Raw genomic sequence first — 24757 nt, 5'->3', positions numbered from 1 at the left:
CTGATAGAGATGGCTCTCTGTCCTGTATCATTACCTCTACTATAGCTGATAGAGATGGCTCTCTGTCCTTATCATGGCTGATTACTCTCTGTCCTCCACCATAGCTGATAGAGATGGCTCTCTGTCCTTATCATTACCTCTACTATAGCTGATAGAGATGGCTCTCTGTCCTTGTCATTACCTCTACTATAGCTGATAGAGATGGCTCTCTGTCCTTGTCATTACCTCTACTATAGCTGATAGAGATGGCTCTCTGTCCTTGTCATTACCTCTACTACCAGCTGATAGAGATGGCTCTCTGTCCTTGTCATTACCAACCATAGCTGTAGAGATGGCTCTCTGTCCTGGTATCATTACCTCTACTATAGCTGATAGAGATGGCTCTCTGTCCTTGTCATTACCTCTACTATAGCTGAACCATAGAGTATGGCTCTCTGTCTGGTTGTCATTACCTCTACTAAGCTGATAGAGATGGCTCTCTGTCTTATCATTACCTCTACTATAGCTGTAGAGATGGCTCTCTGTCCTTGTCATTACCACTATAGCTGATAGAGATGGCTCTCTGTCCTTGTCATTACCTCTACTATAGCTGATAGTGATGGCTCTCTGTCCTTGTCATTACTCTACTATAGCTGATAGATGGCTCTCTGTCCTCATCATTACCACTATAGCTGATATGATGGCTCTCTGTCCTTGTCATTACCTCTACTATAGCTGTAGAGATGGCTCTCTGTCCTTGTCATTACCTCTACCAACCATAGAGATGGCTCTCTCTAGTCCTTATCATTACCTCTGCCAACCATAGTGATATGGCTCTCTCCTGGTTGTCATTACTAACCATAGTGATAGATGGCTCTCTGTCCTTGTCATTACCTCTACTATAGCTGATAGAGATGGCTCTCTGTCCTTGTCATTACCTCTACTATAGCTGATAGAGTATGGCTCTCTGTCTTGTCATTACCTCTACTATAGCTGATAGAGATGGCTCTCTGTCCTCTGCCAACCATAGTGTATGAGATGGCTCTCTGGTTGTCATTACCTCCACCAACCATAGTGTATGGCTCTCTGTCTGGTCATTACCTCTACCAACCATAGTGTATGGCTCTCTCTCTGGTTGTCATTACCTCTACCAACCATAGTGATGGCTCTCTGTCTGGTTGTCATGTACCTCCACTATAGTGTATAGAGATGGCTCTCTGTCCTTGTCATTACCTCTACCAACCATAGTGATGCTCTCTGTCCTTGTCATGTACTCTACCAACCATAGTGTATGCTCTCTGTCCTTGTCATTACCCTACCATAGCTGATAGAGATGGCTCTCTGTCCTTGTCATTCCACCAACTACTAGTGTAGCTGGTTGTCGTGGCTCTCTCCACCAACCATAGTGTATGATGGCTCTCTGGTTGTCCTGTCATTCCACCAACCATAGTGTATGCTCTCTCTGGTTGTCGTGTCTCTCCACCAACCATAGTGTATGGCTCTCTGGTTGTCATGTCTCTCCACCAACCATAGTGTATGGCTCTCTGGTTGTCGTGTCTCTCCACCAACCATAGTGTATGCTCTCTGGTTGTCTGTCTTCCACCAACCATGTATAGGTTGTCGTGGCTCTCCAACCATAGTGTATGCTTTCTCTCTGGTTGTCGTGTCTCTCCACCAACCATAGTGTATGCTCTCTCTGGTTGTCGTGTCTCTCCACCAACCATAGTGTATGCTCTCTCTCTGGTTGTCGTGTCTCTCCACCAACCATAGTGTATGCTCTCTCTCTGGTTGTCGTGTCTCTCCGCCAACCATAGTGTATGCTCTCTCTCTGGTTGTCGTGTCTCTCCACCAACCATAGTGTATGCTCTCTCTCTGGTTGTCGTGTCTCTCCACCAACCATAGTGTATACTCTCTCTCTGGTTGTCGTGTCTCTCCACCAACCATAGTGTATGCTCTCTCTGGTTGTCGTGTCTCTCCACCAACCATAGTGTATGCTCTCTCTCTGGTTGTCGTGTCTCTCCACCAACCATAGTGTATGCTCTCTCTCTGGTTGTCGTGTCTCTCCACCAACCATAGTGTATACTCTCTCTCTGGTTGTCGTGTCTCTCCACCAACCATAGTGTATGCTCTCTCTCTGGTTGTCGTGTCTCTCCACCAACCATAGTGTATGCTCTCTCTCTGGTTGTCGTGTCTCTCCACCAACCATAGTGTATACTCTCTCTCTGGTTGTCGTGTCTCTCCACCAACCATAGTGTATGCTCCCAGAATGCTGAAGTATTTCATTTATAAAGTGGCTCTTGACAACAACGAGTGTGTTTTGGAGCCTGGAGTGTTGCTCGTATCTTCTACAGCACTAAGCTTCAGCACAGTTTGCCAGTCATCCATAAATCATATTCCTACTTATTCCTATTGGCTGCTTCCTTTAATAATGAATGGTGCTGAGTGACTGACTGTGTGTCGCAAGCTTGTAAACAGGGCAGCACAGTGCTGGGTCTAGTCTCATCAGGGCAGCACAGTGTTGGGTCTAGTCTCATCAGGGCAGCACAGTGTTGGGTCTAGTCTCATCGGGCCCAGGGCAGCACAGTGTTGGGTCTAGTCTCATCAGGCCCAGGGCAGCACAGTGTTGGGACTAGTCTCATCATGGCAGCACAGTGTTGGGTCTGGTCTCATCAGGCCCAGGGCAGCACAGTGTTGGGACTAGTCTCATCAGGGCAGCACAGTGTTGGGTCTAGTCTCATCGGGCCCGGGGCAGCACAGTGTTGGGTCTAGTCTCATCAGGCCCAGGGCAGCACAGTGTTGGGACTAGTCTCATCAGGCCCAGGGCAGCACAGTGTTGGGACTAGTCTCATCAGGCCCAGGGCAGCACAGTGTTGGGACTAGTCTCATCAGGCCCAGGGCAGCACAGTGTTGGGACTAGTCTCATCAGGCCCCGGGCAGCACAGTGTTGGGACTAGTCTCATCAGGCCCCGGGCAGCACAGTGTTGGGTCTAGTCTCATAAGGCCCAGGGCAGCACAGTGTTGGGTCTAGTCTCATCAGGCCCAGGGCAGCACAGTGTTGGGTCTAGTCTCATCAGGCCCAGGGCAGCACAGTGTTGGGTCTAGTCTCATCAGGCCCAGGGCAGCACAGTGTTGGGATTAGTCTCATCAGGCCCAGGGCAGCACAGTGTTGGGACTAGTCTCATCAGGCCCAGGGCAGCACAGTGTTGGGTCTAGTCTCATCAGGCCCAGGGCAGCACAGTGTTGGGTCTAGTCTCATCAGGCCCAGGGCAGCACAGTGTTGGGACTAGTCTCATCAGGCCCAGGGCAGCACAGTGTTGGGATTAGTCTCATCAGGCCCAGGGCAGCACAGTGTTGGGTCTAGTCTCATCAGGCCCAGGGCAGCACAGTGTTGGGTCTAGTCTCATCAGGCCCAGGGCAGCACAGTGTTTGGATTAGTCTCATCAGGCCCAGGGCAGCACAGTGTTGGGACTAGTTTCATCAGGCCCCGGGCAGCACAGTGTTGGGACTAGTCTCATCAGGCCCAGGGCAGCACAGTGTTGGGTCTAGTCTCATCAGGCCCAGGGCAGCACAGTGTTGGGATTAGTCTCATCAGGCCCAGGGCAGCACAGTGTTGGGTCTAGTCTCATCAGGCCCAGGGCAGCACAGTGTTGGGTCTAGTCTCATCAGGCCCAGGGCAGCACAGTGTTGGGTCTAGTCTCATCAGGCCCAGGGCAGCACAGTGTTGGGATTAGCCTCCTAGTCTGTGATGATTGAGTGTATCTCTGTCAAACTTCACAGGTCAAATCTCATTGGAAGGATTTGAGGTTCGGCACTGGAACAACCATGTGATGACAGTATTGTTTGTGGTAGTCAGGTGGTCTCTCTAGACTAGTAGCTGTGCTGTGTGTAACCTGTGGTAGTCAGGTGGTCTCTCTAGACTAGTAGCTGTGCTGTGTGTAACCTGTGGAGTCACATGGTCTCTCTAGACTAGTAGCTGTTCTGTGTGTAACCTGTGGTAGTCAGGTGGTCTCTCTAGACTAGTAGCTGTGCTGTGTGTAACCTGTGGTAGTCAGGGGGTCTCTCTAGACTAGTAGCTGTGCTGTGTGTAACCTGTGGTAGTCAGGTGGTCTCTCTAGACTAGTAGCTGTGCTGTGTGTAACCTGTGGAGTCACATGGTCTCTCTAGACTAGTAGCTGTGCTGTGTGTAACCTGTGGTAGTCAGGTGGTCTCTCTAGACTAGTAGCTGTGCTGTGTGTAACCTGTGGTAGTCAGGTGGTCTCTCTAGACTAGTAGCTGTGCTGTGTGTAACCTGTGGTAGTCAGGGGTCTCTCTAGACTAGTAGCTGTGCTGTGTGTAACCTGTGGTAGTCAGGTGGTCTCTCTAGACTATTAGCTGTGCTGTGTGTAACCTGTGGTAGTCAGGTGGTCTCTCTAGACTAGTAGCTGTGCTGTGTGTAACCTGTGGTAGTCAGGTAGTCTCTCTAGACTAGTAGCTGTGCTGTGTGTAACCTGTGGTAGTCAGGGGGTCTCTCTAGACTAGTAGCTGTGCTGTGTGTAACCTGTGGTAGTCAGGTAGTCTCTAGACTAGTAGCTGTGCTGTGTGTAACCTGTGGTAGTCAGGGGTCTCTCTAGACTAGTAGCTGTGCTGTGTGTAACCTGTGGTAGTCAGGTGGTCTCTCTAGACTAGTAGCTGTGCTGTGTGTAACCTGTGGTAGTCAGGGGTCTCTCTAGACTAGTAGCTGTGCTGTGTGTAACCTGTGGTAGTCAGGGGTCTCTCTAGACTAGTAGCTGTGCTGTGTGTAACCTGTGGTAGTCAGGGGTCTCTCTAGACTAGTAGCTGTGCTGTGTGTAACCTGTGGTAGTCAGGGGGTCTCTCTAGACTAGTAGCTGTGCTGTGTGTAACCTGTGGTAGTCAGGGGTCTCTCTAGACTAGTAGCTGTGCTGTGTGTAACCTGTGGTAGTCAGGGGTCTCTCTAGACTAGTAGCTGTGCTGTGTGTAACCTGTGGTAGTCAGGGGTCTCTCTAGACTAGTAGCTGTGCTGTGTGTAACCTGTGTTTGAGATGCTGGTGTTTTCTACCAGCTAATGTAACTATTGTCATCCGTTCTAATACTTAACACAGTCTAGCAGCAGATATTATCTAACCTCACATTATCACCACCCTTTGACCTCTGACCTCTGCCCTTTTTAAAACATTTTTTTTTTACAGGAAGTGATGACGAGTACAGCGACGACGACGACATGAGCTGGAAGGTTCGCCGTGCGGCCGCCAAGTGTCTGGACGCCGTGGTCAGCACACGCCACGAGATGCTGCCGGAGTTCTACCGGACCGTGTCGCCCGCGCTCATCGCCCGCTTCAAGGCAGACACACACACCACACAGACACAGACACACACAGACACGCACGCACGCACACACACACACAGACACGCACACACAGACACACACACACTACCTCTGTGTAGGCCTACATCTTCCGTGGAGTTTTACCTAGCCGTTCGGCATCTGTGTTTGTTTGCAGGCCGGGTTACTACAAAGTAAAAGCACTTTGATATCAACAGTTTTCACAAAAAGGGCTTTTATCAATACAATTTGATTGGCTGATGTATTGACTGATGTATTGATTGTAGGAGCGGGAGGAGAACGTGAAGGCTGAAGTATTGACTGATGTATTGACTGATGAAGTATTGACTGGTGTATTGACTGATGTATTGATTGTAGGAGCGGGAGGAGAACGTGAAGACTGATGTATTGACTGATGTATTGACTGAGGTATTGACTGAGGTATTGACTGAGGCATTGACTGAGGCATTGACTGAGGCATTGACTGAGGCATTGACTGAGGCATTGACTGAGGCATTGACTGAGGCATTGACTGAGGCATTGACTGAGGCATTGACTGAGGCATTGACTGAGGCATTGACTGAGGCATTGACTGAGGCATTGACTGAGGCATTGACTGTAGGAGTGGGAGGAGAACGTGAAGACTGAAGTATTGACTGATGTATTGACTGTAGGAGCGGGAGGAGAACGTGAAGACTGAAGTATTGACTGATGTATTGACTGTAGGAGCGGGAGGAGATCGTGAAGACTGATGTATTGACTGATGTATTGACTGTAGGAGCGGGAGGAGATCGTGAAGACTGATGTATTGACTGTAGGAGCGGGAGGAGAACGTGAAGGCTGATGTATTGACTGATGTATTGATTGTAGGAGCGGGAGGAGAACGTGAAGACTGATGTATTGACTGGTGTATTGACTGTAGGAGCGGGAGGAGATCGTGAAGACTGATGTATTGACTGATGTATTGACTGTAGGAGCGGGAGGAGAACGTGAAGGCTGACGTGTTCCATGCCTACCTGTCGTTGCTGAAGCAGACACGTCCTGCTCAGAGCTGGCTGTGTGACCCAGATGCCATGGAACAGGGAGAGACTCCACTCACCATGCTGCAGAACCAGGTAAAACACACAGAGAGAGAGAGGCACCACCCAGACCTTAAGCTCTACAAGCCAATGCTGGATGATGTTCTTTTAGCCAAGGATCCTAAATATGTGCCGTGTGATATTTAAAGAATACACATTTTTGGGCTGTTTTGGCACGTTCCCTACTAGCCTGGTCTTAAAGATACTACCTGGTTACCTGTATTAATGGTACTACCTGGTTACCTGTAGTAATGGTACTACCTGGTTACCTGTAGTAATGGTACTACCTGGTTACCTGTAGTAATGGTACTACCTGGTTACCTGTAGTAATGGTACTACCTGGTTACCTGTAGTAATGGTACTACCTGGTTACCTGTAGTAATGGTACTACCTGGTTACCTGTAGTAATGGTACTACCTGGTTACCTGTAGTAATGGTACTACCTGGTTACCTGTAGTAATGGTACTACCTGGTTACCTGTAGTAATGGTACTACCTGGTTACCTGTAGTAATGGTACTACCTGGTTACCTGTAGTAATGGTACTACCTGGTTACCTGTAGTAATGGTACTACCTGGTTACCTGTAGTAATGGTACTACCTGGTTACCTGTAGTAATGGTACTACCTGGTTACCTGTAGTAATGGTACTACCTGGTTACCTGTAGTAATGGTACTACCTGGTTACCTCTAGTAATGGTACTACCTGGTTACCTCTAGTAATGGTACTACCTGGTTACCTCTAGTAATGGTACTACCTGGTTACCTCTAGTAATGGTACTACCTGGTTACCTCTAGTAATGGTACTACCTGGTTACCTCTAGTAATGGTACTACCTGGTTACCTCTAGTAATGGTACTACCTGGTTACCTCTAGTAATGGTACTACCTGGTTACCTCTAGTAATGGTACTACCTGTATGTAGTAATGGTACTACCTGTATGTAGTAATGGTACTACCTGTATGTAGTAATGGTACTACCTGGTTACCTGTAGTAATTCATCACACCAATGTCATACTCCTATGTTAATACACACACACACACAGAGTAGTATGTATATCTCCTAGTGGTAGTGTGTATTAGTCAGTAGTATGTATTAGTCAGTATGTATTAGTCAGTAGTATGTATATATCTTGTAGTATGTATTAGTCAGTGTGTATTAGTCAGTGTGTATTAGTCAGTGTGTATTAGTCAGTGTGTATTAGTCAGTGGTATGTCTATCTCCTAGTGGTAGTTGTAGTATGTATTAGTCAGTGTGTATTAGTCAGTGTGTATTAGTCAGTGGTATGTCTATCTCCTAGTGGTAGTTGTAGTATGTATTAGTCAGTGTGTATTAGTCAGTGTGTATTAGTCAGTGTGTATTAGTCAGTGGTATGTCTATCTCCTAGTGGTAGTTGTAGTATGTATTAGTCAGTATGTATTAGTCAGTGGTCTGTATATATCTCCTAGTGGTAGTATGTATTAGTCAGTGTGTATTAGTCAGTGTGTATTAGTCAGTGGTATGTCTATCTCCTAGTGGTAGTTGTAGTATGTATTAGTCAGTAGTATGTATATATCTCCTAGTGGTAGTTGTAGTATGTATTAGTCAGTATGTATTAGTCAGTGGTCTGTATATATCTCCTAGTGGTAGTATGTATTAGTCAGTATGTATTAGTCAGTATGTATGTATATATCTCCTAGTGGTAGTTGTAGTATGTATTAGTCAGTATGTATTAGTCAGTATGTATGTATATATCTCCTAGTGGTAGTTGTAGTTTGTATTAGTCAGTATGTATTAGTCAGTATGTATTAGTCAGTATGTATATATCTCCTAGTGGTAGTTGTAGTTTGTATTAGTCAGTATGTATTAGTCAGTATGTATTAGTCAGTGTGTATTAGTCAGTGTGTATTAGTCAGTATGTATTAGTCAGTATGTATATATCTCCTAGTGGTAGTTGTAGTTTGTATTAGTCAGTATGTATTAGTCTGTGTGTATTAGTCTGTGTGTATTAGTCAGTGTGTATTAGTCAGTGTGTATTAGTCAGTGTGTATTAGTCAGTGTGTATTAGTCAGTGTGTATTAGTCAGTGTGTATTAGTCAGTGTGTATTAGTCAGTGGTATGTCTATCTCCTAGTGGTAGTTGTAGTATGTATTAGTCAGTAGTATGTATATATCTCCTAGTGGTAGTTGTAGTATGTATTAGTCAGTATGTATTAGTCAGTGGTCTGTATATATCTCCTAGTGGTAGTATGTATTAGTCAGTATGTATTAGTCAGTATGTATGTATATATCTCCTAGTGGTAGTTGTAGTATGTATTAGTCAGTATGTATTAGTCAGTATGTATGTATATATCTCCTAGTGGTAGTTGTAGTATGTATTAGTCAGTATGTATTAGTCAGTATGTATATATCTCCTAGTGGTAGTTGTAGTATGTATTAGTCAGTATGTATTAGTCAGTGTGTATTAGTCAGTGTGTATTAGTCAGTGTGTATTAGTCAGTGTGTATTAGTCAGTGTGTATTAGTCCATGGTATATCTATATATCCTAGTGGTAGTTCTAGTATGTATTAGTCAGTGTGTATTAGTCAGTGTGTATTAGTCAGTGTGTATTAGTCAGTGTGTATTAGTCAGTGTGTATTAGTCAGTGTGTATTAGTCAGTGTGTATTAGTCAGTGTGTATTAGTCAGTGTGTATTAGTCAGTGTGTATTAGTCAGTGTGTATTAGTCCATGGTATATCTATATATCCTAGTGGTAGTTCTAGTATGTATTAGTCAGTGTGTATTAGTCTGTGTGTATTAGTCAGTGTGTATTAGTCAGTGTGTATTAGTCAGTGTGTATTAGTCAGTGTGTATTAGTCAGTGTGTATTAGTCAGTGTGTATTAGTCAGTGTGTATTAGTCAGTGTGTATTAGTCAGTGTGTATTAGTCAGTGTGTATTAGTCAGTGTGTATTAGTCAGTGTGTATTAGTCAGTGTGTATTAGTCAGTGTGTATTAGTCTGTGTGTATTAGTCTGTGTGTATTAGTCTGTGTGTATTAGTCTGTGTGTATTAGTCTGTGTGTATTAGTCTGTGTGTATTAGTCTGTGTGTATTAGTCTGTGTGTATTAGTCTGTGTGTATTAGTCTGTGTGTATTAGTCTGTGTGTATTAGTCTGTGTGTATTAGTCTGTGTGTATTAGTCTGTGTGTATTAGTCTGTGTGTATTAGTCTGTGTGTATTAGTCTGTGTGTATTAGTCTGTGTGTATTAGTCTGTGTGTATTAGTCTGTGTGTATTAGTCTGTGTGTATTAGTCTGTGTGTATTAGTCTGTGTGTATTAGTCTGTGTGTATTAGTCTGTGTGTATTAGTCTGTGTGTATTAGTCTGTGTGTATTAGTCTGTGTGTATTAGTCTGTGTGTATTAGTCTGTGTGTATTAGTCTGTGTGTATTAGTCTGTGTGTATTAGTCTGTGTGTATTAGTCTGTGTGTATTAGTCTGTGTGTATTAGTCTGTGTGTATTAGTCTGTGTGTATTAGTCTGTGTGTATTAGTCTGTGTGTATTAGTCTGTGTGTATTAGTCTGTGTGTATTAGTCTGTGTGTATTAGTCTGTGTGTATTAGTCTGTGTGTATTAGTCTGTGTGTATTAGTCTGTGTGTATTAGTCTGTGTGTATTAGTCTGTGTGTATTAGTCTGTGTGTATTAGTCTGTGTGTATTAGTCTGTGTGTATTAGTCTGTGTGTATTAGTCTGTGTGTATTAGTCTGTGTGTATTAGTCAGTATTAGTCAGTATTAGTCTGTGTGTATTAGTCTGTGTGTATTAGTCAGTATTAGTCTGTGTGTATTAGTCTGTGTGTATTAGTCTGTGTGTATTAGTCAGTATTAGTCAGTGTGTATTAGTCAGTGTGTATTAGTCAGTATTAGTCAGTGTGTATTAGTCAGTGTGTATTAGTCAGTGTGTATTAGTCTGTGTGTATTAGTCTGTGTGTATTAGTCTGTGTGTATTAGTCTGTGTGTATTAGTCTGTGTGTATTAGTCTGTGTATTAGTCAGTATTAGTCTGTGTGTATTAGTCAGTATTAGTCTGTGTGTATTAGTCAGTATTAGTCTGTGTGTATTAGTCAGTATTAGTCTGTGTGTATTAGTCAGTGTGTATTAGTCAGTATTAGTCTGTGTGTATTAGTCAGTGTGTATTAGTCAGTATTAGTCTGTGTGTATTAGTCAGTGTGTATTAGTCAGTATTAGTCTGTGTGTATTAGTCTGTATTAGTCTGTGTGTATTAGTCTGTGTGTATTAGTCTGTGTGTATTAGTCAGTATTAGTCTGTGTGTATTAGTCTGTGTGTATTAGTCAGTATTAGTCTGTGTGTATTAGTCAGTATTAGTCTGTGTGTATTAGTCAGTGTGTATTAGTCTGTGTGTATTAGTCTGTGTGTATTAGTCAGTATTAGTCTGTGTGTATTAGTCAGTATTAGTCTGTGTGTATTAGTCAGTATTAGTCTGTGTGTATTAGTCAGTATTAGTCAGTGTGTATTAGTCAGTGTGTATTAGTCAGTGTGTATTAGTCAGTGTGTATTAGTCAGTGTGTATTAGTCAGTGTGTATTAGTCTGTGTGTATTAGTCTGTGTGTATTAGTCTGTGTGTATTAGTCAGTATTAGTCTGTGTGTATTAGTCTGTGTGTATTAGTCAGTATTAGTCTGTGTGTATTAGTCAGTATTAGTCTGTGTGTATTAGTCAGTGTGTATTAGTCAGTGTGTATTAGTCAGTATTAGTCTGTGTGTATTAGTCAGTATTAGTCTGTGTGTATTAGTCAGTATTAGTCTGTGTGTATTAGTCTGTATTAGTCTGTGTGTATTAGTCTGTGTGTATTAGTCTGTGTGTATTAGTCAGTGTGTATTAGTCAGTGTGTATTAGTCTGTGTGTATTAGTCTGTGTGTATTAGTCTGTGTGTATTAGTCTGTGTGTATTAGTCTGTGTGTATTAGTCTGTGTGTATTAGTCTGTGTGTATTAGTCTGTGTGTATTAGTCTGTGTGTATTAGTCTGTGTGTATTAGTCAGTATTAGTCTGTGTGTATTAGTCAGTATTAGTCTGTGTGTATTAGTCAGTATTAGTCTGTGTGTATTAGTCTGTGTGTATTAGTCTGTGTGTATTAGTCTGTGTGTATTAGTCTGTGTGTATTAGTCTGTGTGTATTAGTCAGTGTGTATTAGTCTGTGTGTATTAGTCAGTGTGTATTAGTCTGTGTGTATTAGTCAGTATTAGTCAGTGTGTATTAGTCTGTGTGTATTAGTCAGTATTAGTCTGTGTGTATTAGTCAGTATTAGTCTGTGTGTATTAGTCAGTATTAGTCTGTGTGTATTAGTCAGTGTGTATTAGTCTGTGTGTATTAGTCAGTGTGTATTAGTCTGTGTGTATTAGTCTGTGTGTATTAGTCTGTGTGTATTAGTCAGTGTGTATTAGTCAGTATTAGTCTGTGTGTATTAGTCAGTATTAGTCTGTGTGTATTAGTCTGTATTAGTCTGTGTGTATTAGTCTGTGTGTATTAGTCTGTGTGTATTAGTCAGTGTGTATTAGTCTGTGTGTATTAGTCTGTGTGTATTAGTCTGTGTGTATTAGTCTGTGTGTATTAGTCTGTGTGTATTAGTCTGTGTGTATTAGTCTGTGTGTATTAGTCTGTGTGTATTAGTCTGTGTGTATTAGTCAGTATTAGTCTGTGTGTATTAGTCAGTATTAGTCTGTGTGTATTAGTCAGTATTAGTCTGTGTGTATTAGTCAGTATTAGTCTGTGTGTATTAGTCTGTGTGTATTAGTCTGTGTGTATTAGTCTGTGTGTATTAGTCTGTGTGTATTAGTCTGTGTGTATTAGTCTGTGTGTATTAGTCAGTGTGTATTAGTCTGTGTATTAGTCAGTATTAGTCTGTGTGTATTAGTCTGTGTGTATTAGTCAGTATTAGTCTGTGTGTATTAGTCTGTGTGTATTAGTCAGTATTAGTCTGTGTGTATTAGTCAGTATTAGTCTGTGTGTATTAGTCAGTGTGTATTAGTCAGTATTAGTCTGTGTGTATTAGTCAGTATTAGTCTGTGTGTATTAGTCAGTATTAGTCTGTGTGTATTAGTCAGTATTAGTCTGTGTGTATTAGTCAGTATTAGTCTGTGTGTATTAGTCAGTATTAGTCTGTGTGTATTAGTCTGTGTGTATTAGTCTGTGTGTATTAGTCTGTGTGTATTAGTCTGTGTGTATTAGTCTGTGTGTATTAGTCTGTGTGTATTAGTCTGTGTGTATTAGTCTGTGTGTATTAGTCAGTATTAGTCTGTGTGTATTAGTCAGTGTGTATTAGTCAGTGTGTATTAGTCAGTGTGTATTAGTCAGTGTGTATTAGTCTGTGTGTATTAGTCTGTGTGTATTAGTCTGTGTGTATTAGTCTGTGTGTATTAGTCTGTGTGTATTAGTCAGTGTGTATTAGTCAGTATTAGTCTGTGTGTATTAGTCAGTATTAGTCTGTGTGTATTAGTCAGTATTAGTCTGTGTGTATTAGTCAGTATTAGTCTGTGTGTATTAGTCAGTATTAGTCTGTGTGTATTAGTCAGTATTAGTCTGTGTGTATTAGTCAGTATTAGTCTGTGTGTATTAGTCAGTATTAGTCTGTGTGTATTAGTCTGTGTGTATTAGTCTGTGTGTATTAGTCTGTGTGTATTAGTCTGTGTGTATTAGTCTGTATTAGTCTGTGTGTATTAGTCTGTGTGTATTAGTCTGTGTGTATTAGTCAGTATTAGTCAGTGTGTATTAGTCAGTATTAGTCTGTGTGTATTAGTCAGTGTGTATTAGTCAGTGTGTATTAGTAAGTGTGTATTAGTCTGTGTGTATTAGTCTGTGTGTATTAGTCAGTATTAGTCTGTGTGTATTAGTCTGTGTGTATTAGTCAGTATTAGTCTGTGTGTATTAGTCAGTATTAGTCTGTGTGTATTAGTCAGTGTGTATTAGTCTGTGTGTATTAGTCTGTGTGTATTAGTCAGTGTGTATTAGTCAGTGTGTATTAGTCAGTGTGTATTAGTCAGTGTGTATTAGTCAGTGTGTATTAGTCAGTGTGTATTAGTCTGTGTGTATTAGTCTGTGTGTATTAGTCAGTATTAGTCTGTGTGTATTAGTCTGTGTGTATTAGTCAGTATTAGTCTGTGTGTATTAGTCAGTGTGTATTAGTCTGTGTGTATTAGTCTGTGTGTATTAGTCTGTGTGTATTAGTCAGTGTGTATTAGTCAGTGTGTATTAGTCAGTGTGTATTAGTCAGTGTGTATTAGTCAGTGTGTATTAGTCTGTGTGTATTAGTCTGTGTGTATTAGTCTGTGTGTATTAGTCTGTGTGTATTAGTCAGTGGTATGTCTGATATTTCTCCCTCCCACCGGGTGCTGCTGCAGGTGCCAATGATCGTTAAGGCCCTGCATAAGCAGATGAAGGAGAAAAGTGTCAAGACAAGACAGTGCTGCTTCAACATGCTGACGGAGCTGGTCAACGTGCTGCCTGGAGCCCTCACACAACATATCCCTGTCCTCGTACCAGGTAGGATACTACCCTAACCCTGGAGCCCTCACACAACATATCCCTGTCCTCGTACCAGGTAGGATACTACCCTAACCCTGGAGCGCTCACACAACATATCCCTGTCCTCGTACCAGGTAGGATACTACCCTAACCCTGGAGCCCTCACACAACATATCCCTGTCCTCGTACCAGGTAGGATAATACCCTACCCTAACCCTGGAGCCCTCACACAACATATCCCTGTCCTCGTACCAGGTAGGATACTACCCTAACCCTACCCTAACCCTGGAGCCCTCACACCACATATCCCTGTCCTCGTACCAGGTAGGATACTACCCTAACCCTGGAGCCCTCACACAACATATCCCTGTCCTCGTACCAGGTAGGATACTACCCTAACCCTGGAGCCCTCACAACATATCCGTGTCCTCGTACCAGGTAGGAGACTACCCTAACCCTGGAGCCCTCACACAACATATCCCTGTCCTCGTACCAGGTAGGATACTACCCTAACCCTACCCTAACCCTGGAGCCCTCACACAACATATCACTGTCCTCGTACCAGGTAGGATACTACCCTAACCCTGGAGCCCTCACACAACATATCACTGTCCTCGTACCAGGTAGGATACTACCCTAACCCTGGAGCCCTCACACAACATATCCCTGTCCTCGTACCAGGTAGGATACTACCCTAACCCTGGAGCCCTCACACAACATATCACTGTCCTCGTACCAGGTAGGATACTACCCTAACCCTGGAGCCCTCACACAACATATCCCTGTCCTCGTACCAGGTGGGATACTACCCTAACCCTACCCTAACCCTGGAGCCCTCACACAACATATCACTGTCCTCGTACCAGGTAGGATACTACCCAACCCTGGAGCCCTCACACAACATATCCCTGTCCTCGTACCAGGTAGGATACTACCCTAACCCTGGAGCCCTCACACAACATATCCCTGTCCTCGTACCAGGTAGGATACTACCCTAACCCTGGAGCCCTCACACAACATATCCCTGTCCTCGTACCAGGTAGGATACTACCCTAACCCTGGAGCCCTCACACAACATATCCCTGTCCTCGTACCAGGTAGGATACTACCCTAACCCTGGAGCCCTCACACAACATATCCCTGTCCTCGTACCAGGTAGGATACTACCCTAACCCTGGAGCCCTCACACAACATATCCCTGTCCTCGTACCAGGTAGGATACTACCCTAACCCTGGAGCCCTCACACAGCATATCCCTGTCCTCGTACCAGGTAGGATACTACCCTAACCCTGGAGCCCTCGCACAACATATCCCTGTCCTCGTACCAGGTAGGATACTACCCTAACCCTGGAGCCCTCACACAGCATATCCCTGTCCTCGTACCAGGTAGGATACTACCCTAACCCTGGAGCCCTCACACAACATATCCCTGTCCTCGTACCAGGTAGGATACTACCCTAACCCTGGAGCCCTCACACAACATATCCCTGTCCTCGTACCAGGTAGGATACTACCCTAACCCTGGAGCCCTCGCACAACATATCCCTGTCCTCGTACCAGGTAGGATACTACCCTAACCCTGGAGCACTCGCACCACATATCACTGTCCTCGTACCAGGTAGGAGACTACCCTAACCCTGGAGCCCTCGCACAACATATCCCTGTCCTCGTACCAGGTAGGATACTACCCTAACCCTGGAGACCTCACACAACATATCCCTGTCCTCGTACCAGGTAGGATACTACCCTAACCCTGGAGCCCTCGCACAACATATCCCTGTCCTCGTACCAGGTAGGATACTACCCTAACCCTGGAGACCTCACACAACATATCCCTGTCCTCGTACCAGTTATGTACAATATAACTTGCACTCAGTGGCAAGTTTATTAGCTACACCACCCCGTTCATAAAAATGTTTTGCTTTTACAGACAGTGAGTCATGTGGCCGTGGCTTCCTATATAAAGCAGACAGGCATCAAGACATTCAGTTACTGTTCCATTAGAATGGGTAACCTGCTATATAAAACACACAGGCATCGAGGCATTCAGTTACTGTTACATTAGAATGGGTAACCTACTATATAAAGCACACAGGCATCCAGTTATGCTTCTACACCTGCGTTGCTTGCTGTTTGGGGTTTTAGGCTGGGTTTCTGTACAGCACTTTGAGATATCAGCTGATGTACGAAGGGCTATATAAATACATTTGACTTGATTTTGATTTGAGTTACTGTTCCATTAGAATGGGTAACCTACTATATAAAGCACACAGGCATCGAGGCATTCAGTTACTGTTCCATTAGAATGGGTAACTTGCTATATAAAGCACACAGGCATCAGGGCATTCAGTTACCGTTCCATTAGAATGGGTAACCTACTATATAAAGCACACAGGTATCGAGGCATTCAGTTACTGTTCCATTAGAATGGGTAACCTACTATATAAAGCAGGCAGGCATCGAGGCATTCAGTTACTGTTCCATTAGAATGGGTAACCTGCTATATAAAGCAGGCAGGTTAAGGCATTCAGTTACTGTTCCATTAGAATGGGTAACCTACTATATAAACCAGGCAGGCATCGAGGCATTCAGTTACTGTTCCATTAGAATGGGTAACCTGCTATATAAAGCAGGCAGGTTAAGGCATTCAGTTACCGTTCCATTAGAATGGGTAACCTACTATATAAAGCACACAGGCATCAAGGCATTCAGTTACTGTTCCATTAGAATGGGTAACCTACTATATAAAGCACACAGGCATCGAGGCATTCAGTTACCGTTCCATTAGAATGGGTAACCTACTATATAAAACACACAGGCATCGAGGCATTCAGTTACTGTTCCATTAGAATGGGTAACCTACTATATAAAGCAGGCAGGCATCGAGGCATTCAGTTACTGTTCCATTAGAATGGGTAACCTACTATATAAAGCACACAGGCATCAGGGCATTCAGTTACCGTTCCATTAGAATGGGTAACCTACTATATAAAGCACACAGGCATCGAGGCATTCAGTTACTGTTCCATTAGAATGGGTAACCTACTATATAAAGCACACAGGCATCGAGGCATTCAGTTACTGTTCCATTAGAATGGGTAACCTACTATATAAAGCACACAGGCATCAGGGCATTCAGTTACTGTTCCATTAGAATGGGTAACCTACTATATAAAACAGGCAGGCATTTGAGGCATTCAGTTACTGTTCCATTAGAATGGGTAACCTGCTATATAAAGCACACAGGCATCGAGGCATTCAGTTACTGTTCCATTAGAATGGGTAACCTACCATATAAAGCACACAGGCATCAGGGCATTCAGTTACTGTTCCGTTAGAATAACCTACGGTGTGGCGGTTCTAGTATCTCAAACGGCCTCCTGGAGTTTTCACGCACGACAGTGTCTAGGGTTTACAGAGAACGGTGCGACAAACACTAGCATCCAGTCAGCGGCAGTCCTGTGGGTGGGAAACACCTCGTTGATGAGATGTCCAAGGAGGATTACAAGAATCATGCAAGCTAACAGGTGGAACACAAACAGGCAAATAACGGCTCAGAACTCACAACGTGTCGGTCCTTGTCACCGATTGGCTATTGCAGCAGACGACCACCCTGGGTTCCTATGAGCTAAAAACAAGAAGAAGCTGCTCCATTGGGCAGGCCATCACCAACACTGGACAATTGAAGAATGGAAAAACACCAATTTGAGCAATGTTTCAGTGCCCTGAAGAATTCAGGCTGTTCTGGATGCAAAGGGGGTCTGACTGTTACTAGATGGTTATACTGAATGTGAATCTGAAATTTGTCCCCCAGGCCAATAGACACATATTTGACACACACACACACACACATAGATACACACACACACACACACACACACGAGGCTGGAAGCAGCGTTGGAATAGCTACAGAGCTACATTTGCCCTGGAGCATCTCTTGCTCAAGGGCACAATGGCAGTAGTTGGCACCCCGAGATTCTGATCTCACCTGCCAGACTTTACCCCGGGCCAGCCTGGGCTCTCACCCAACATCTCTGTGCTGGTCCCAGGAACAAAGCTCCCGTCATGGGTAGATTGTTCTCCGGCCTCATCCATCTGGTCTGGAGGTCACTCTCTCTCTGACGGAGGCTGACTGACTCAGACTGTTTTTGGTTCTTATGAAACTATGACATTAAATGCCTTTCACGTCTTAGTGGAATGAGAGTTATTGAGTTGACAGGAAATATGCTGGAGTAGAAAGTGAATTATTTGACCCAGTCAACGTGTTACCCTAGAGGAATAGATAGATGATATTTGACCTAGTCAACGTGTTACCCTAGAGGAGTACTCCAGATATAACAAACTGACCCTAGCACCCCGACACATAACTACTGCAGCATAAATACTGGAGGCTGAGACAGGAGGGGTCAGGAGACACTGTGGCCCCATCCGATGATACCCCCAGAACAGGGCCAAACAGGAAGGATATAACCCCACCCACTTTGCCAAAGCACAGCCCCCACACCACTAGAGGGATATCTTCAACCACCAACTTACAATCCTGAGACAAGGCCGAGTATAGCCCACAAAGATCTCCTCCATGTTCACCCAAGGGGGGGGGGGGGCGCCAACCCAGATAGGAAGATCACATCAGTGACTCAACCCACTCAAGTGACGCACCCCTCCTACTGACTGTATGAAAGAGCCCTATTAAGCCAGTGACTCAGCTCCTGTTATAGGGTTAGAGGCAGCGAATCCCAGTGGAGAGAGGGGAACCGGCCAGGCAGAGACAGCAAGGGCGGTTCGTTGCTCCAGAGCCTTTCCGTTCACCTTCACACTCCTGGGCCAGACTACACTCAATCATATGACCCACTGAAGAGATGAGTCTTCAGTAAAGACTTAAAGGTTGAGACCGAGTCTGTGTCTCACATGGGTAGGCAGACCGTTCCATAAAAATGGAGCTTTATAGGAGAAAGCCCTGCCTCCAGCTGTTTGCTTAGAAATTCTAGGGACAATTAGGAGGCCTACGTCTTGTGACCGTAGCGTACGTGTAGGTATGTAGGGCAGGACCAAGTCAAAGTGATAGGTAGGAGCAAGCCCATGTAATGCTTTGTAGGTTAGCAGTAAAACCTTGAAATCAGCCCTTGCTTTGACAGGAAGCCCGCCTAGGGAGGCTAGCACTGGAGTAATATGATCAAATTTTTTGGTTCTAGTCAGGATTCTAGCAGCCGTATTTAGCACTAACTGAAGTTTATTTAGTGCTTTATCCGGGTAGCCAGAAAGTAGAGCATTGCAGTAGTCTAACCTAGAAGTAACAAAAGCATGGATTAATTTTTCTGCATCATTTTTGGACAGAAAGTTTCTGATTTTTGCAATGTTACGTAGATGGAAAAAAGGCTGTCCTTGATATGTTCGTCAAAAGAGAGATCAGGGTCCAGAGTAACACCGAGGTCCTTCACAGTTTTATTTGAGATTGACTGTACAACCATTAAGATTAATTGTCAGATTCAACAGAAGATCTCTTTGTTTCTTGGGACCCTAGAGGATTAGATAAGAGTGGTAGTTTTGCATGTTGTTATTGCTGGCTGCAGCCATAGTGTCTTTCCCTTTAGACAAACACAGGTGATTTATCGCGGCTGGTTCAGAGGAAAATGGCATATGTCGACAGGCAACAGAGAAGATTTAATAACTTGTTCTGTCCTTTCTAAATGACCTTTTTTTGACTCACTGGGAATGTTCCCCGGTCGTCGCACTCTCTCTCACTGGGAACCTTCCCCGGTCGTAATGACTCTCTCACTGGGAACCTTCCCCTGGTCGTATTGACTCTCTCTCACTGGGAACCTTCCCCTGGTCGTATTGACTCTCTCACTGGGAACCTTTCCCCGGTCGTTTGACTCTCTCACTGGGAACCTTCCCCGGTCGTACACTCTCTCACTGGGAACCTTTCCCCTGGTCGTATTGACTCTCTCTCACTGGGAACCTTCCCTGGTCGTATTGACTCTCTCTCACTGGGAACCTTCCCCGGTCGTCTGACTCTCTCTCACTGGGAACCTTCCCCCGGTCGTATTGACTCTCTCTCACTGGGAACCTTCCCCGGTCGTATTGACTCTCTCACTGGGAACCTTCCCCGGCCGTATTGACTCTCTCACTGGGAACCTTCCCCTGGTCGATTGACTCTCTCACTGGAAACCTTCCCTGGTCGTATTGACTCTCTCTCACCGGAAACCTTCCCTGGTCGTATTGACTCTCTCTCACTGGGAACCTTTCCCTGGTCGTATTGACTCTCTCTCACTGGGAACCTTCCCTGGTCGTATTGACTCTCTCACTGGGAACCTTCCCCTGGTCGCATTGACTCTCTCACTGGGAACCTTCCCTGGTCGTATTGACTCTCTCTCACCTTTCCCTGGGAACTCTCTCTCCTGGGGAACCTTTCCCCTGGTCGTATTGACTCTCTCACTGGGAACCTTTCCCTGGTCGTATTGACTCCTCTCACTGGGAACCTTTCCCTGTCGTATTGACTCTCTCTCACTGGGAACCTTTCCCTGGTCGTATTGACTCTCTCTCACTGGGAACCTTTCCCCTGGTCGTATTGACTCTCTCACTGGGAACCTTTCCCCTGGTCGTATTGACTCTCTCTCACTGGGAACCTTTCCCTGGTCGTATTGACTCTCTCTCACTGGGAACCTTTCCCCGGTCGTATTGACTCTCTCTCACTGGGAACCTTCCCTGGTCGTATTGACTCTCTCTCACTGGGAACCTTTCCCCGGTCGTATTGACTCTCTCTCACCGGGAACCTTCCCCTGGTCGTATTGACTCTCTCTCACTGGGAACCTTCCCCCGGTCGTATTGACTCTCTCTCACTGGGAACCTTCCCCTGGTCGTATTGACTCTCTCTCACCGGGAACCTTTCCCCTGGGTCGTATTGACTCTCTCTCACCGGGAACCTTCCCCTGGTCGTATTGACTCTCTCTCACTGGGAACCTTTCCCTGGTCGTATTGACTCTCTCTCACTGGGAACCTTCCCTGGTCGTATTGACTCTCTCTCACTGGGAACCTTTCCCTGGTCGTATTGACTCTCTCTCACTGGGAACCTTTCCCCTGGTCGTATTGACTCTCTCTCACTGGGAACCTTCCCCTGGTCGTATTGACTCTCTCTCACTGGGAACCTTTCCCTGGTCGTATTGACTCTCTCTCACTGGGAATTGACTCTCTCACTGGGAACCTTTCCCTGGTCGTATTGACTCTCTCTCACTGGGAACCTTCCCTGGTCGTATTGACTCTCTCTCACTGGGAACCTTCCCTGGTCGTATTGACTCTCTCTCACTGGGAACCTTCCCCTGGTCGTATTGACTCTCTCTCACTGGGAACCTTTCCCTGGTCGTATTGACTCTCTCTCCCCTGGTCGCATTGACTGGGAACCTTTCCCCTGGTCCTATTGACTCTCTCTCACTGGGAACCTTTCCCTGGTCGTATTGACTCTCTCTCACTTTCCCTGGTCGAACCTTCCCCTGGTCGTATTGACTCTCTCACCGGGAACCTTTCCCTGGTCGTATTGACTCTCTCTCTCACGGGAACCTTTCCCCTGGTCGTATTGACTCTCTCTCACTGGGAACCTTTCCTCTGGTCGTATTGACTCTCTCTCACCGGGAACCTTTCCCTGGTCGTATTGACTCTCTCTCACCGGGAACCTTTCCCTGGTCGTATTGACTCTCTCTCACTGGGAACCTTCCCCCGGTCGTATTGACTCTCTCACTGGGAACCTTCCCCCGGTCGTATTGACTCTCTCTCACTGGGAACCTTCCCTGGTCGTATTGACTCTCTCTCACCGGGAACCTTCCCCGGTCGTATGACTCTCTCTCACTGGGAACCTTCCCTGGTCGTATTGACTCTCTCTCACCGGGAACCTTTCCCCTGGTCGTATTGACTCTCTCTCACTGGGAACCTTCCCCGGGCGTATTGACTCTCTCTCACCGGGAACCTTTTTATTTTTAGTAAAAAAGCTCTCTGTTTTATTTTCTGTTCCCTGAAACACTGTTCAGGTTTCTGACCTCACCAGCACCTCCTAGACTCGTTCCTTTTAATATTCTAATTCATTGGGCCAGTTTCCCGGACACACGTTCCACCCAGTCCTGGACTAAAACGCACTTTCAATGGAGGAACGAGTCTAGGAATAGACTTAATCTGCACCCTCCAATGTGCATATTGACTAAACTAACCTAATCTCCTCTCTCTCTCTCTCTCTCTCTCTCCTAACAGGAATCATCTTCTCTCTCAACGACAAGTCCAGCTCGTCCAACCTGAAGATCGATGCCCTGTCCTGTCTGTATGTGGTCCTGTGTAACCACCAGCCCCAAGTCTTCCACCCTCATGTCCAGGTGGGGTAATAGGACTGATGTTGATCATATCATGGATCATCAGTGCTCTTGAAATAGTCTCAGAACTCTCACTGAGGGGGTCCACCCACAATGTTTTATTTATCTGTCAATTGTGAAGTGACACTTGAATAAACTTGTCTAACCTTTGCCCTCCGCAGGCCCTGGTGCCGCCCGTGGTGGCGTGTGTAGGAGACCCCTTCTATAAGATCACCTCTGAGGCCCTGCTGGTCAGCCAACAGCTGGTCAAGGTCATCAGGTAAGGTTATCTATTGTAATAATACACGTGTATTGATGTGTTCTCTTGTTCAGTAGAATAACTACACGGTTTACCAGAGGTAACTTCAGGTGAGTGTTGCTGTTTTTTTCATTCCGTCTGTACGTTTATTTTTTTTTAAATTCTGTTTTAATCTGCTGCAACCTCGTGGCCCACAATGAATCTTTGGTCAATGTGAAACTTCTCAGACCTCTGGACCAGCCGGAGAGGAACACCTTCGATGCTTCTCCCTACATCACTGACCTCTTCACCTGCACCATCAAACGCCTCAAGGCCGCCGACATCGACCAGGAAGTGAAAGAGAGGGCCATTTCCTGTATGGGTCAGATCATCTGTAACCTAGGAGACAGCCTGGGGGACGACCTCCCTGGGACGCTGCACATCTTCCTGGAGCGACTGAAGAATGAGATTACCAGACTGACGACGGTCAAGGCCCTCACGCTCATCGCAGGTCGGGAGGGGATGATGTTGAGAAGTCCATATGGCAAATTTTCAGAATCTGTCGAGGGCTGGTCTTAATGGCTTAACAATTTGTTTACTAATAAATCAGTTTCCCTGCTAGATAAGTGTGTGTGTACTTTTCATACTTGCTCTCCTCCCTAATCACAGGCTCCACGTTGAAGATCGACCTTCGACCTATCCTCGACGAGGCGGTGCCCATCCTGGCGTCGTTCCTGCGTAAGAACCAGCGGGCGCTGAAACTGAGCACCCTGGCCGCGCTGGACATCCTGGTGAAGAACTACAGCGACAGCGTGACTCCGGCCATGATCGACGCGGTGCTGGCCGAGCTGCCTCCGCTGATCAGCGAGAGCGACATGCACGTGTCCCAGATGGTCATCAGCTTCCTGACCACCCTGGCCCGGGTCCACCCTCTCTCCCTGGCTAAGATCGGGGGGTCGTCCATCCTCTCGGAGCTCATCTCTCTGGTCAGGTCTCCTCTGCTGCAGGGAGGGGCCCTCAGTGCCATGCTAGAGTTCTTCCAGGTATATATGGTTACCAGTTCCAGTTTGAACAGATAAGGGAATGATATCTAAACGTCTAGGACAGAGGGTGGATGAGTTCAATTGAGGTACTGTGTTTGTAAAATAGTTTGAGAACCGCTTGTAAAATCAGCTGAAAGATGATCAGGTAGTTAGGCCTACTTTGTCCCTAGTAGATGATCAGGAAGTTAGGGTCTACTTTGTCCCTAGTAGATGATCAGGTAGTTAGATCTACTTTGTCCCTAGTAGATGATCAGGTAGTTAGGGCCTACTTTGTCCCTAGTAGATGATCAGGTAGTTAGGGCCTACTTTGTCCCTAGTAGAAGATCAGGTTTTAGATTCTCAAATTGTCACTGTTCATGATCTGGTTTAGGGTCTCTTTGTCCCTAGGATGATCAGGGACAGGTCTACTTCCCTGGTAGATGATAGGGTTGTTTAAATAGATGGTCTGTTTTACTGTGTCCTCTCCCAGTCCCTAGTAGATGATCAGGGACATTAGGGTCTCTGTTAGGGTTGTAATTAAAAGCTGTTTTACTGTGTCCTCTTAGAGGCTCTGGTGGGTACAGGGACATCCTCTCTGGGATAGGGTTTTAATTAAAACTGTTTTTACTGTTCATTCTGTTCCCAGGCTCTGGTGGGTACAGGGACATCCTCTCTGGGTTAGGGTTGTAATTAAAAGCTGTTTTACTGTGTCCTCTCCCAGGCTCTGGTGGGTACAGGGACATCCTCTCTGGGTTAGGGTTGTAATTAAAAGCTGTTTTACTGTGTCCTCTCCCAGGCTCTGGTGGGTACAGGGACATCCTCTCTGGGTTAGGGTTGTAATTAAAAGCTGTTTTACTGTGTCCTCTCCCAGGCTCTGGTGGGTACAGGGACATCCTCTCTGGGTTAGGGTTGTATTAAAAGCTGTTTTACTGTGTCCTCTCCCAGGCTCTGGTGGGTACAGGGACATCCTCTCTGGGTTAGGGTTGTAATTAAAAGCTGTGTTACTGTGTCCTCTCCCAGGCTCTGGTGGGTACAGGGACATCCTCTCTGGGTTAGGGTTGTAATTAAAAGCTGTTTTACTGTGTCCTCTCCCAGGCTCTGGTGGGTACAGGGACATCCTCTCTGGGTTAGGGTTGTAATTAAAAGCTGTTTTACTGTGTCCTCTCCCAGGCTCTGGTGGGTACAGGGACATCCTCTCTGGGTTAGGGTTGTATTAAAAGCTGTTTTACTGTGTCCTCTCCCAGGCTCTGGTGGGTACAGGGACATCCTCTCTGGGTTAGGGTTGTAATTAAAAGCTGTTT

The 24757-nt window shown here is 45.3% G+C and overlaps 1 pseudogene; it reads left to right on the top strand.

The window, feature by feature from the left end:
- Positions 1 to 24757, top strand: part of LOC127919462 (cullin-associated NEDD8-dissociated protein 1-like) — a 71001-nt pseudogene that overhangs the window by 16266 nt on the left and 29978 nt on the right.

The sequence above is a fragment of the Oncorhynchus keta genome, unplaced genomic scaffold, assembly GCF_023373465.1.
Source record: "Oncorhynchus keta strain PuntledgeMale-10-30-2019 unplaced genomic scaffold, Oket_V2 Un_contig_16736_pilon_pilon, whole genome shotgun sequence".
NCBI lineage: Eukaryota > Metazoa > Chordata > Actinopteri > Salmoniformes > Salmonidae > Oncorhynchus > Oncorhynchus keta.
This window is presented reverse-complemented; position numbering and strand designations above follow the sequence as displayed.